General features: G+C 44.6%; 1 long non-coding RNA gene across 1 annotated transcript; it reads right to left on the minus strand.

Moving 5' to 3' along the window:
• Positions 1 to 4,806: 4,806 nt before the first annotated feature.
• On the minus strand, positions 4,807 to 7,845 carry LOC309361055. Its single transcript, XR_014164340.1, has 3 exons — positions 7,801 to 7,845; positions 6,562 to 6,665; positions 4,807 to 4,891 (listed from the first exon to the last, which is right to left on the minus strand). It is a non-coding gene; the product is annotated as an uncharacterized lncRNA (long non-coding RNA).
• Between the last annotated feature and the right edge of the window lie 7,521 nt (positions 7,846 to 15,366).

The following is a 15,366-nucleotide window of genomic DNA, read 5'->3' on the forward strand; positions in this document are numbered from 1 at the left end:
TTACAGCACAGAAGCCTTAGAGACTGCTTCCCTCTCTCAGTCTTAGATCAGGATCACAGAAAGTTCAGGTTAAGTCAAATGTCCACCACTGTCAAGCTGTCCCGTTCCCCCACCCACCTGGTTGTTGTTAAGATGCTTAATGCTTTTTCTGTCAGTTCAGATTTTGCCTTTTTCACACAAGTCCTTACTGCATCAGCACCCTGACTGGAAGTATCTAGTTAGGGGTTGACAAACAGGAGCTCAGGTTCTCATAGGTTGGATCCCTCCAGCAGTAGAAATGAGGCTCCTTGGTAGGTAAAAGCATGGGTGGCGGAACGGGGGGTGGGGTGGGCAGGGGAGCACACCCCCCCAGCACTATCAGGGAGGCGAGTACCACTGCAGTGCACCCCAGACATGCGCCGCACCCCCCCCACCGCGCAGGGCACCACGCCCCCGCAGGTGGCACACCACGTCCCCAATGCGCCATGTCCCCGGGATGCACACCACTCTCACGGAATGCACGCCAGCCACGCCACCACCTGCTCTCCACCCCCGGTGCCAGAGCATGCAGCTTCACCATTGGGTAAAAGGTAATGGTAAAGGACCCCTGGATGGTTAAGTTCAGTCAAAGGGGACTATGGGGTTGCAGCGCTCATCTCACTTTCAGGCCGAGGGAGCCAGTGTTTGTCCACAAACAGCTTTCCGGGTCATGTGGCCAGCATGACTAAACTGCTTCTGGCATAACAGAACACTATGACAGAAGCCAGTGTGCACAGAAATGCCGTTTACCTTCCCGCCACAGTGGTACCTATTTATCTGCTCACACTGGTGTGCTTTCAAACTGCTAGGTTGGCAGAAGCTGGGCAAGAACAACGGGAGCCCACCCCCGTCACAGGGATTTGAACTGCTGACCTTCCAATTGGCAAGCCCAAGAGGCTCAGTGTTTTATATCACAGAACCACTCACGTCTCCTTGGTATTCACCTCCTCTGGTATTTGTGGAGCCCTGTCTCCATAGGTTTACAGGATTTGGCCACAGATGGCTCTTGTGGTAAAGGTCGATAGACAACTATGGGTTTTTTTGGGGGGGGGAGGAGGCTGAATTAATTGGCCAGTGCTCCTGGGTACCCAGCACAAACCTCTCTCAATGGGCTAGTCCATAAGAAAGACTGACAACTCTTATTGTTGGGTGGGGGTCTCTTGCCCATATCCCAAGGATATAGCTATGTGTGAAGCCCATTTCCCATAATCCAGTTTTCTACCAGATCCTTAATATCATCCAAAGAAACCCAGATTCCTCATACTTTTTCACAGGACTAACCTTCTACAGGAATTCCACGGAGAAGGACAAGTTCAGGCACAAAGTCTTCAGCCACATAAATAGGAATCTACAAGAGAAGCCAATATTAATGCAGGCAATAAATATGTTGCCACATGCCCATTGGCAGAGTCTGGTAGGTGAAAAATAACTTCTTTATACCCCCAAAGCAAAAAGGCTTGATTGGACAAAAATGGGGAAACCAAGCTATTTCTGTGATCGATGTTATTTAAAGGCGCAAACGAGTGAAAATGCCCAGTGTTTTCCACGCAGTGGCACGGGGCCATGTGGCTCCAGAGGAGCACAAGTAGCCTGTTTTGTTCCAGGAACAATTAGTGCATTCCATCTGAGCCACTGGGCAGGGTGCAGAAGGAGAGAAGAGGCTTCCTCATAATAGCTTTGGTCAGAAAGCTCCAAGTTGGTGGGAGTTCCTCCAGACACTGTCCAGAAAGCAGGCCGCTAAGCTGAGAAGTCCTGGATTTCCCTCCCCTCCCCATGCCAGCCAAACTATGCTGAGAATGCATAGGCTTCAGATGAAGCTGAAGCAGATACTTCACAACCAAGGAGGAGTAATGTTCCCAGCGGAGGACAAGGAACACTCAAGAAGGGAGGGCTGTCTGGAGCTCAGAGAACAATCCCTATGTGTGAAGCTGAGAGATATTTGGAATGGATTACATAGAAAGGGGGAGGGATGCTGCACACGAGGAAGGAGGGGAAGGGGTGGCTGTGTGTGCTGCAAGTTTATTTACTGCTGCTGTCTAATAAGAGAGTATGGCATATCAGCTAGAGTGTTGGTTGGAGGTGGAGAAGCCAGCTTCAGATCTTGCTCCCTGGGTGGTTTTGAGCAAGAGACTGTCTCCATGGTTAACTTATCTCACTTCTTGTGACCTGAGTTCTCCCAGTAGGAAGGGCTCAGAATACCAATAAAATAATAAGGGTACTTAGGATTGCAATTCTTCAAGACATTTATTAGCGAGTAAGGATAGGGAAACGGCGTTTCCGTGCGCTGCTCTGGTTTGCCAGAAGCAGCTTAGTCCTGCTGGCCACATGACCCGGAAGCTGTACGCCGGCTCCCTCGGTCAATAAAGTGAGATGAGCGCCGCAACCCCACAGTCGGCCACGACTGGACCTAATGGTCATGGGTCCCTTTACCTTACCTTTGAGGATAGGGCAGACATTTTGTACAGTACACAAAGCTACCTAATTCACCCCTCCCAAAATATACAGGCAAAAAATGCAGCTAAGCTTCAAAATTCCCACCTCTAGGAATTTTTCAATACAGTGCAACCATAAAATGTGCACAAAACTTGTATATTAGAGGAATGTGTGCATGGAAAAGGTACATGTTAATAAAAACAACCAAGATGCATTATATTATAGAAAGTTGTTTACAAAGTGTGTGTAATAGGCAGAACTACATAAAAATCTGTACATAAGGAGAAAAGCACACTAAACTGTTGGCAAACTTGCATGAGAACTTTTTTCTTAACTCACAAACAGATGCAGAAATGTGGCAGGTTGGTAAAATGAGAAAGGGAGAGAAACTAAAACCGATAGATTTGTCTATGACTACTAGGGAGCAGGGTTAAACCACAAAGCCTAGGACTTGCCAATCAGAAGGTCGGTGGTTCGAATCCCCGCAACAAGGTGAGCTCCCATTGTTCGGTCCCTCCTCCTCCCAACCTAGCAGTTCGAAAGCACGTCAAAGTGCAAGTAGATAAATAGGTACCGCTCCCGTGGGAAGGTAAACGGTGTTTCCTTGTGCTGCTCTGGTTCACCAGAAGTGGCTTAGTCATGCTGGCCACATGACCTGGAAGCTGTACGATGGCTCACTCGGCCAATAAAGTGAGATGAGCGCTACAACCCCAGAGTCGGTCACGACTGGTCAGGGGTTCCTTTACCTTTACCTTACTAGGGAGTAAGCCTCATTGAATCTACCTGAGCTTGCTTCTGAGTAAAGCTGAGCAAATGTGCATTCCCTTTGCTACCTTTGTTCCATCCATAGGATTCTTTGGCAAAATGGCCATGATTTACCTGGCTGGAATCTATTCAAATGTATTTGGATATGGAAAAGCTTCATCATTCTAGACAACAGATATGCATCTTAGTTTTAATAGCTTTTTCCAGTTGTCCAACAGCGGTGCAAATCAGAGGTTAATTGGCAGATTTTTTGTAGTGTTTTGCTGGCTGCTACCCAGTCAAGCATGAGCTGCTTTCACAGGACAAATGCATGGGCACCGAACGAGTGGACAGGGGAGCAGGAATATATCCACTTTCTCTGCATCTAGTGAACTGTGAACAGAGCTTGCAGGAATATACAAGTATGAACATAACCAGGGTTCCCAATCCCACAGAGAACAAGCAGTGATCCCGCTTCTCCATGCATGTGTGAAAAGAACAATCGATACTTTGCTAGCAGAAATGCATGCACTATGCTGTGCTTGTGCATTAATAGGAGGTTGGATTAGCTGTTCTTTGAGATCCCTTCCAACTCTCTGTCTTTAAATAGGTCAATTTTGTGAAGGTGAAATACATACTGCATTACCATGGCATATATGCCATCTATACTGCTCAATATTAATTCTCTTACATCTCAACTTTCAAATACTATTTAACATTGACTACTACTGCATTATCATCACGAAATGCAGCTAAACAGGATACAACCTATGATATATTGTCTGGGGAATTTTGGGTTGTTTGAAAGCTTAGCAGGTTCCATAGGAAGAACAACTGAGAGACTATTATTCATCCACCAGTTCCCATATTCCTTTGCTAAGTGATGTACCATTGCACACTAGACGTTAGTACTGCATTGCATGCCAACAGCCAAAATAAGCCAAAATATTAACTGTCAGATATCAAATTCTGAACCTGCATATCTGTGGGTGTCAAACGCAAGCATCTGGAGAATATCCAGAAAGAATATCCAGCTCCAAAGATCTTTGCCAAGTTGGCTCGAAAGTGAACTGGCTTCACATCCTGATACTGGACACTTACAGGCTGGAGCAATAACATAAAAACTGTGGCAATTGTGTTATTTGGTGGTTGTGAAACTTCACCTGTTGATTACTCCCCAGAACACAGTTCATGAGAGCAAAGAACCACTTTGTCGGTTAATTTATGAATGACAAAGAGAATGGACACTGTACTTTCTTCCCTTAAGTATGGTCCAGTCTCTTCCCTTAGACGAGGGGCAACCCTGCTGTAGCACTGTATTTAGATTTCCTACTTGGGAGCATACATAGATCCTGAGTCACATGTCAACTTAGGCTCTCAGTTGCACACTTCATCATGGGCGTGTGGCCTGGCCTGGAGTTATTAGACACCCATATCCTTGAAGCCTGAGGTGATTTGCTTGACTTCTTCCCTTGAGTCTATGGGGCTCATCCACTGGCACTGGAACCCATTCCAAAGGCCCCTCTAGAAGATTTTTCAAAAGCAGCTCTGAAGAGGCTGCTCCTGAGTTTTAGGAATCCCCAAGGTAGGCAAAGGAAATCCTTACCTCCTCTCAGTCATCAGTCAATAGAAGGTCAGTTCTTCGTTCAAGAGGTCAGTGTCTGGTTCTGAGTCAGAGCATGGCAGTTACCAACACCTGTGTGAAGCCCAAATTCAGTAGTCATGGTTCAATAGAGAACACAGCTATTCCCCACTAACTGTCTCCCCAATTCCCCAACTAAATCAGTTGATTTATGGGTCATTACAAAAAAAAAAAGAAAAATTCCAAAGTCCCACCCCTTATAGTGCATCTCTGTGTTTCTCCCACTGAGAGCAGGGCTTCTTGCTCTCCAGCCACTAGAACTCAAATTTGTTTTGTAATTTGTGGAGTGAGGCTATTTCAAACCCATAATGAGGAGCTGCTGCTTGTAGCCCTCTGTCTCAGAACTGCAGGCCTGAATCCAAAGTCTTGAATGTAATGGGAATCTAATTGTGCCTTCCACTTGATTAGATTATGCTGCTGCATTTCCTAATTCATTTATGTTCAGTTTGCAATCCATCATGAACCCGGTGCCTCCACTGATATACTGCCAATTGCTAGCATGAGGGCCATTAATGTCTGAAATGTTGTTTTTGAGAGGCCGGTTGTGGGTAAATGCATCAGGGTTTGTTCACCAATTAGCGGGTTTTCAGGAACCAAGCTCTAAGCTGAGTGATGAAACACTAGCTTGTGCTAGGATGGATTTAGGAGCTGGGACATGGGCCTGTTTAAAGTGCTCCTGTAACTACCATCATTCTAAGAACAGAATATCACTAGCTTTAAGGCCATAGTTAAAGATAAGGGACAAGGCTCTCATTCCCAATAAAGAGAATGATGGATTGCTACAATTCTAGTGATTTAATCTTATGGAAAAGACTGTTGCTAGGAGAGATGCTTCTTCATCCTAAACAGAATAGCTGTGTTCAGAGAGGGAACTCATATTTTTTCAAAGATAGGGCACTCTCTCTCTATTAATACCTGGCCAAGAGCTACCAGAACTTTAACCTCACCTGGCCAGCTTTTAATAGAGCTAGCATTGAGAATCAGATCCCAATGTGATTGCTGTCTGCATACCAAAAGGTCTACTCCACTGATTTCAGTAGAAGATTGTGCATGCAAGGCAGCCTCCTCCCATCTGCATTAATATGGAAAAGTTTGTATCTGGGGGAGCTTCATCTGAACCAATTAGAAATAAGTCTTGAAAGAACAAGTTAATTTGTCTGAAGTTGAATAAGCTTGGAGTCCTTATTACCAGCCATTTTTGTATGTGTTAAAACATGACTAGCTTGCAATGAGAAAGAAATTGTTTCTTCTAGCAACACTGAAACTTCTTGCCATTATCTTTCAAAGCTACACTAGTGTTGGATAAAGTTCTGTTATCTCAGTAGCTGGGTAACTGACTCTGGCCTGCACATTGGCCATGTAAAATCTTCTTGTATTTTTCCGGATTGAAGTGAGCATTCATGCCAGGTTGACTAAAGGGGTTAGCAAGCATGAAATGGCCCAAAGTGGAGAGACCTAAGATTTGGGTGTAGACTGTTTAATCACGGCCCATTACACGTTTAACCTCCATCTGAGTCACTGTAGTGGGATAACCAAAGTCTGGATTCTCTGGCAAATTAACTCTGACTCTTCAAGCCCACACATCTTAGATATACTTTCCATAGATACTGGACTTTCAAGTGCTTGTATCAAAACTTCCATGCCTACAATGGAGCTGTTTGTGCCTCTATGCCTGCGTCATCACTGATTTATGATTACCTGGGTGACTCTCAGAAGAAACCTACCTTGGTGAGTTGCATATATGTTGCAAAATGTGGAGAGAAAGCAATTCTGCTCACAGGCCTGGCTTCCCCAGAGAAAGACTTGTTTGCATTAGAGGGAGATTGCTCTAATCCATTATGTGGAAAGAAAATACTGTAAACATGAGGCTGGGATATATTGTGCTGAAGCAGAAGGCTCAAAAGTGGTGCTTGAGCACTATGCTCTTTGCGACTGGGTGGGTTTTGAACCAATGGATTTGTGCTGTGATCAGTAATGAAAGCATTCAGACTACTCCCCACCCACTGCCCAGGGAGGGGCCCATCATTATCTAAAAAAAGAAACCGGATATACTGCAGAATATAAATATTCACTCTGCAGGGGGCTTGTGATGTCATCGCAGGGTTACCTGAAATTCATGTTAGCGATTTTGTTTCACCTGTGAAAATATTCTTTGTAACTCCCTGTACTGTAGCTTTGCAGTCGAAGAGCAGACTAAATGTAAACAGGCATTGAAAGTAAATAAGAGCATCTTTTCTTCTACGGTATAAGGCTGACACATAGCCAAAACAGAAAGAAGTAAAGCAGAGGGGATCTAATGGATGCATAATGACATCTTGGTGCAGAGAAGGAGGATACCACATCAAATAATTATACATTCTGCCTTTATAGTATTTGAGTGGCTGCAGTAAATGCTGTAGGACAGAGCACTTAGCGTAAATGCATAATATGGGTACCAGATTTCTCAGGGTAACACAGCCTGGAATGCTTGCAAATTCTATTTTGAAAAAGCAATTATCAGCTGTGGAGTTGTGAAGTCACAGATGCCATTACCATTAGTAGCACAGCACCCCCTAGCAAAAAGCCAGAGAACTTGCTCTGCTAATGACTCAAAGGCAGACAACCATATGCCACAAGGGCTTCCCAAAGTGTGAAATGGGGCTTCTAGGGTGGCTTGTTCTCCTTTTCTGAATTCTTCCAGACCTTTTTCACAGGCAGCTTAATTGGGTCTGGTGTCATTGTATAATTTCCCCCCCTCCCTGTTTTAACCACTTGTGTTTGTAGGTTTCTGGGGAGGTGGGGTTGCAAATGGCTGCATGACTCCCAGTTTGTATGCTCCTGTCCTGGAAACATAATGTGTGCAACCTGCTCTCTCTGTTTTTTTAATCCGCCTGACTTGAAGATGAGAACATTGCACCCCTGACTGAGTCTGGCTTCTGTCAGGTTAATTATCTGTAAGAAAGGCCGAACAACTACTCATTGACACTCATCCCAGGACAAAGATTAAGCATTCTGAGCACTGGGAAGGGTCTGTTGATTTCTGAAGTATGTTGAGATATCTTTGGGGAAATCCCACATGTGCGTCTGTACGCAAAGCTCAGCATCGCTCATGGCAGCAGCTAATATTTCAAGAGAAGACATCAGCACTTTCCCTTCGCCTGCCCTGGAAATATAAAAAAGGGTGGGGGTGAAAGGGAGCAGCTCAGTTTCAACAGTGTGGTAGCAGGAAGTCACCCCCTCCCAGTTAGTTCACCAAGGAAACCGGCGGCAAGGTTGCTCGCGAGTCTTAACGGCTTTTGCGGTTCCCCTCTCAGTTTCCCGGCCCTTCTTTTTCATAACCTGAAAAGCATTAAAAGGGGGCTGTTTTCATTGGTCCTGGCCCCAGAAGAGTATAGAATGTGTCTGAGGCCCAAGTGGGGGAGAAATGTAAATGCAGGAAGCATGAAGCTGCAGAGATATATTCCTTCAGGACCAGCGGCATTTTTATCTGCTGATTCATTGCTTCCTTTTTTTGCATCTGGCTTCCTCTCCAGCCCTATACCTTAATTTGTTGACTAATTAATTTGCTATTTACAGCTCTGTTTGCTTGTGAAAACCGCCAGCCCACCTCCGTTTGCTCTATGTCTCAGAATTGCACTCTGTCGCCATTGATAGTACGCTGCGTCCTTTTCCCATTCTTATTTATGTGTCAGATCTGGAACAGCTCACTCCCCAAGACTATTGCTGTTGCAAGTAAGGTGTATAACATGCTCTGCATTTTACAGTTTTTTGGGTTTTTCCAGCTGTCCAAGGGTGGGGAAGGTATGTCTGTCTGCATGACTGGCCTCTGCAGAAGAAAGAAGGTCTCCCTTCAGATAGATTTTTATCTGAGCTTGGTGCAGAGTTAAGCTCAGAAATGCTGTTCATGTGGTATTCTCCTCTAGTCCCATATAGCCTGAAATGTGTACCTGCTGATGTGTACTACCAAGCCCAGTGCTTTTTTTCTGGGGGGATGCATACCCCCAGTGGCATATCGTGGGTTGTCAGCACCTGGGGCAAGGCAAGTAATTTGCACCCACTAACCCGTGGATTTTAGCACTCGAGTCTCTTCTGCGCCCCCCCAGATGTTGTGCCCGGTGCAGCCGGGCCCCCCTGCACCCTCCACGCTATGCCACTGCATACCCCTAAACATTTTCTGAATCTATCAGGAGAAGAAACTAAAAATTGTAAAAAAAAAGTTCCTTCTCTAGCACAGTAAATTGTCAGTTCTGTTCCTTATCCCTGATGACAGCCTCATTTCCTGTCACGGTGTATCCTGAATATCAAACGGAAGTGAGCATTTAATGTGTCAAGTTGGAGTTGGAATTTAGCACGGTGATTGGTCAGTTTCATTGTTACCACCTCCGATGGTGGCTTTGTTTCCTTTCGCAGTGTAATGCATGCTCTTTGTACTTTTGTCCATTTACTGTATTTATTTTTCCTTATTTGAACTATAAAATGATGGTTTTCTTGAGTCAAAATGAGAGTACCCCTAAACATTTTATTTTTTTTTGGGGGGGGGGAGCACTGACCAAGCCCATTTCAAAGTTTTAGTGTTGTTCTACAAAGCCCTGAGCACAAGACTCGTCATTGTTTTTAGGGCAGGGGAAGACTTGTCTGCATGACACAGGAAACATGAAAGCATGCAAAGTCCACCCAAAATGAAAAACCTCCAAAATAATAAGCAAAATGCCAAGATCTGGAGAAGTTGCATTGGTGGGTGGAGGAAAGGATGCTCAGCAGCAGCTCTGAAAGGCACTTTTGAGGGTGTGCTTTCTGCTGCTGTGAAATGCAGCAAGGCAATCTGAAATATGCTCAGAGTTGAGAGTGGATTTCATGCTCTTTATTCAGCTCATAGTGGTGAGGAGGAATGGAAGTTCCCCCGGAATGTCTGCTTTATATACATTATTTATACAATGGGCCCCATGTGATTGGCTAATTCCGGGATTCTCCTTTAGGCCAATCAGGTTGCGGATTCACTTCCACCTGGAGCTGGATTGGGTGGCTCCTGTGGACCAATCAGACTGCTGCATTTTGGATCCTATTCAACTCAGTACAGAACACAATCCATAGGAAATCTGCCAAGGGAAGGGCCATAGCTGAACACATGCGTTGCAGGCCAAAAGTTCTGGGTTCAATATCTGGCACGTCTGACATGGCTGGGAAAGATGGCATGAAACTATAGAGAGCCACTGCCAGTCAATGCAAATACAAAACTGAGCTACATGGGTCAATGATCTGCCTCTGCTGCATAAGGCAGCTTCTATGGAATCTCTTCCTCCAGGCTCTGCTCTCACATAGCACAATATGGAGGCAATATCATTTCTGCAGGGACTTGTGTGGTCTTTCCATTTAATGTATTGAATCAGTTGTCTGAGTGGGTGGGGGCTGGGCTGGCTTTAGGCTCTGTTGATGGGTGGGGAAAGACTCCTCAGATCTGGCATTGATCAGTCGGTGGGATGTTTGTTTAATTGTTAGGCTGTGTAAATAAAGACAGGATAACATTCCCCGTAGGGCGGAGGCCCACAAGAAGGCCAGACAACACTTATACTATCCCCAATGGGATAAGGGTGGAGTAGAAGTTGAGATGAAATAAACTAAACAGAGGTTTCCAGATGGCCAGGGCTGTCCTGGACAGTGGAACCATGCTGCTTACAATCGCATTAGATTTAATGCATGAGCAAGTTTATCACAGTTGTCTGACTGTTATAATGTGCTCCTGTTGTGGAATTTAAGGTTTTTAGTTTAGGATTCCAGCGCATGCAGTCCTGATCCAGCTTCACATAGTAACACATAACGGACTGATATGCCAATGCACAGTATAGCACCATTGGCACTCAAATCAGTTCCATAGGGTTCAAATGAGAACCACAGGACAGGTGTGGATGTGCCTTGGAATGAAGATCTGTACCTGCAACATTCGCAGAAGTGGCCCAGAATTCTCTCCTGCTGGATCAGGGTCATTGACATAAAGAATATAATGGCAATATTAGGTGAAAGTCCAACACCTCTCTTCTTCCTAGAGGAAACAGGCACCCAAGGAGGCTGTGTCCATGCAAGCAAATGATATTTGTGCCCATGCAAGCTGCTAGATATTCCTACACTGGGGCTGGGTTCAAAAATGGTGAATCCAGTGCTTCCACTTCCTTGCTTGGCCTCCCTTTAGTGCTGGCAGGGAACAAGGGTGACACTGAACCTCAGCAACAATCACAGTGCCCAGCCCTTGAAAATTAAAAGCCCTGCTTCAGGCTATCCATATGCTAGCAATCCGGTGTGAGAATAAGGCGGAGCACCGAAATACATTCAATACAAAGTGGGACCACACCTGACAACCATTTTGCGACATTTATTTCTGAGTCACTCATATGTGGCTTCAAGAAGCAGTTGTGCTGACTCACACTTTGTTGAGAGATGCTGCCAATCTGTTGTCAAGGAACTGTGGGGTAATTCTTATCCCATGATATCTCGTGATATTTCTGTCCCCTACACATCTCCCCAGAGATGTCAACAAAATGGGCAAACCTTAGGATGCTTGGGCCACCTCTCCCTCGTCTCCCCACCCAAAACTCTGAAGCAGAATATGTCTTCTGCTTTTCTTTCAGACTCTGGCCGCCACCACTAGGGTCAATGTAGGCACTGGAGCTTCACCTCGCCTTACATAAAAGGCTAATTCCCATGCTCAAACCTTTTCTCAAGTCTTCTCGTTCCTCTGTTAGATACAGACAGTGCCAGATTTACGTATAAGCTAAACAAGTTATAGCTTAGGGGCCCCACTCTCTTGGGGGCCCCCAAAAAAAATTAAAGAAAAAAAACTGGATGTAAATTTCCAAAATATAAAATAAAAAATAAAATAAAACCTACATACAACTACAGTGTTTTGTGTTGTGTAGGCTCCTATGATGTAAGTAATGGCCCCTGCCTGCTAGCCTGCTCCCTAAAATATCACATATTTTGTTATGTGCAAATGGCTTTAGATACCCATTAGGTCCATAAATTACCATATAGCATATATCCAACACAAAAAACCAGTGACAATTTGTTGTTGACAAAGGACAGCTGGACATATAAGGGGCCCCATTACCTTCAGTAGCTTAGGGCCTCATCAAACCTAAATCCAGCTCTGGATACAGACATAGCATCTCCAAAGTGAACCTGCCCATGCACTTCCTCTAGCAACAACAGCAGCCCTGGGACCCACAGCGGCAAATTCCTTAAACAGGAGCTATGTCTCATGGGAGGAAGGGACACCCCCAACCCTTGGCGACGGCTGCTCTCTGCAACCGATGGCATTTTTTTATTAAAGCTTTTCTATCCCTTAATCAGAGAAAATGGTAGGAAGCAATAACTCCACAGGCCTATCTATTCCTCATTCAATATAAAGTGCTACAGGAGAGCATCAATAGAATATTGTGATTACATTCTAGTCTTCTTGCAACCACCAGCACACATTTGTACTGCCAAAATGCATATACCTCTTGGGGATGCAAATGGTGCTATCTTCTCCAGGAGTTGATTTGGCTAGGGATGTCTGTGGTACCCATTCCTTATGTATCCATTAGCGAGTGACTCAGCAAATGTCCAACTCACTTATGATGTATCGGCTTCCTTTTGAAAACCAAAGTCTACAATTATGCTCACTGCGTGTTGTCAGGGTGGGAAACAGCAAAGGGCCAAGGGGGGCTGTTTGGACAGCTCTTTCCAGCCACAGAAAGGTTGGGCCTTTTGGGTGTGTGTTTTCTGCCCGGCCAGCTAACTTACAATGGTGATATGTGCACCAACAGAGGTGTGGAGGAAGCATCCTTTTCAGGCAATCAATAGCAATTGGATTCATTATGGTGCCAGGAAGGGGCACATGCATCTGCAGAGCAGCTTCAGCCACTCCTGAACTAGTTCCCAGGGGGTGGGGTGGGGAGTACAAAGTGGCATGAAATAGCCCTTTGCTGTTTCCCAGAAAATAAATGCATCCATCCTTCCTACATATCTTGTGTCACATTGCATCTCAGATGTATTCTATCCGAGATAAACATTTAGTCCTCTACCCATTACTACTTCCATAATATTGTAATATTTAAGAACCACCCCCAACATATTTAATGTCTCCTCTTTAATCATTCTTAATTGACATGAGACTCTTAATCTCAGGGTTGTGTGCTCAAGTCCCAGGTTGAGCAAAAGATTCCTGCATTGCAGGGGGTTGGACTAAATGACCCCCGTGATCCCTTTGAACTCCAGAATTCTTCATTCTTTGACACGTGATTCCTCCTTGTTTCTCATGGGCATGTACATCAGTGGGTAGGCTCTCTCTCTCTCTCTCTCTCTCTCTCTCTCTCTCACACACACACACACACACACAGAGAGAGAGAGAGAGAGAGAGAGAGAGAGAGAGAGAGAGAGAGAGAGAGAGAAAGTGAGAGTGCTCCTGTTAAAATTGACATATTTAGGTACAAACTTTGTCAGTTTCACAGAGTTCAGAATCTGGATTTCCGGTGAAACTAGCAAGCTTGGTCTGAAACCTTTTATATCCTCATAGGAGAAAAATAAACATTCAGAAAGGACTTCAATCAAAACACCCTGATCCAGTTCATATGGGGAGCCTTCAGTGCTATCATGGGAAATGTTGAAGCGCAGCCTTGAATCACGATGGACTTCACAGCTACACACCCAAGGAGACTTGAAAAATGCAGGCAGCTGTGTTACTTCTACACACATAAACACCAAAGAGCTTCAGTGCATGGCACAATATCAGCACCAGCAGGATGTAAACACTACTGAGTTTGGTGGTGCTTACTTCTGAGTGCATGGGCTCAATTGGTAAATTTATATAATAATTATTATAAAAATAATTTTTTAAAAGCAGACAGCTCAAATGCAACCCTTAGCTTTCCATGAGAAATGCAAAGAAGTGTTCCCATTTAAATGGCAAGTGTAAATTAGAAACTCCAACACAGAAGAAAAGAGCAGTATCTGCTTGATTATTTTCCTCATTCTTTGAGTACCTCTATGTGAATATGTCACAAACAAACTCAGAAGTCTCATTATCACCTCATTCATTTGCCAGACCAAGTTGGGTCCATCAATTGCCCTGGTGCTCAGTCCATAGCTCCTGCTCTGAAAAGAAACCCCCGAGTTCCATTGCCCTGCATCCCTCCCCCCGCTCCACTACTGGGAGATCCTCGTGTGATATACAGCCTTTTTGCCCAATTGTGTTGCCTATATGAAGGAGCAGTCAAACAAGGGACTCCTTGTTTGACTGCTCCTTCATATAAAACTCTCCATCTGGAAAACTTGCACATTTGGGGAACAGACTAAGGAAGAGGAGAGCCAAGATAGAGAGCTTCTTTTTCATGCATATTCATTCCACACACAGAGATTTCCTCTCTCTTTTTCTTCTTCTTTTTTTACAATCCTGCAAAATTTCTCCACAACCTGAGGACAATTTGAGCATGAGGGCAGCTCCACACAAGCAACTGTGCATTCCCATGATATCAGCCTTGAGCTTTAAAACCAAGTCATCAATAATTTGAATCTGGGACCTAATACAATCTCCTTAACTAAGCAGAAAACAAATAGAAACAAACAAACAACAAGCATTTGCTTTCATTCCTTGGAAATGGCAGAGAACAAATAAGGTTCTGCTTTTTTTTTTTTTAAACAGAGACTGAAAAACGAATGTCCAACAGAAGGAAGACCATTTCTCCATCCACTTGGATTGTCTTCAGAATCCAATAATTGTGTCCATTTTCTGTTAACTGTGTGTTAGGGCAGTTCATCTGACTTGAGAAAAAAATATATGCCAGCGCTTCTGGTGGATTGTTCTACAAGACAGAGCGATATGCACCAATGTAACATGCAGCATTTTATGGCCGAGAGTGTAGGATGCAATAGCATCTAGTATAGAATTTATTTATTCACCGCCCAAGCTGTTTTTAGCTGGTGGATTAGCTAAATGTGGGATGCTGGTATGCCATCCATCTCCTGACATTGCTAAAATCCAACCCAGGTTTCCAGCCTAGAGGGTGGCATTCTTTGGATGGCAGCAGAAGCTTAGATCAGCTTGGCATTCCATTCCCTTTGCTTAAGTGACCAGCATGAGCTTTTGGGTGACAAAACTGGGTACCACTCAAGCCTTCTCCCCTGCATGCTATACAAACACATACACACCCTTCTCAGGGTTACAGTTCCCAGCAACCCTTAGCAAACTACAGGGCCCAGAAATCTTTGAGAGGAAGAGCAGGCTTCAAATGTATGTTAAAGGTACAGTATGCACACAGCATACCTAATGTGGGTTGCTTGTCTCAATTGTCTTAGCTGGTAAACAGGCTTTGTGGAAATTTGCAGTGCTTCAAAAACCTGCACGCTTGGTCTGGCTACACCTAACAACAGGGCAGGAGAAACAACCATGTCCCACATGGGCAATGATGTCCATCATTAAACTCTCTTTTCCAGTTCCAGATGCAGCTTATGGCTAGATTGAAGTACATGTGGTTTCCTTCTTTGACTAGATACCATAGGAGAAGCACCGGAAATAGGGA

Source organism: Podarcis melisellensis (genome assembly GCF_964234715.1).
Source record: "Podarcis melisellensis genome assembly, chromosome: 2".
In the NCBI taxonomy this organism is placed as follows: Eukaryota; Metazoa; Chordata; class Lepidosauria; order Squamata; family Lacertidae; genus Podarcis; species Podarcis melisellensis.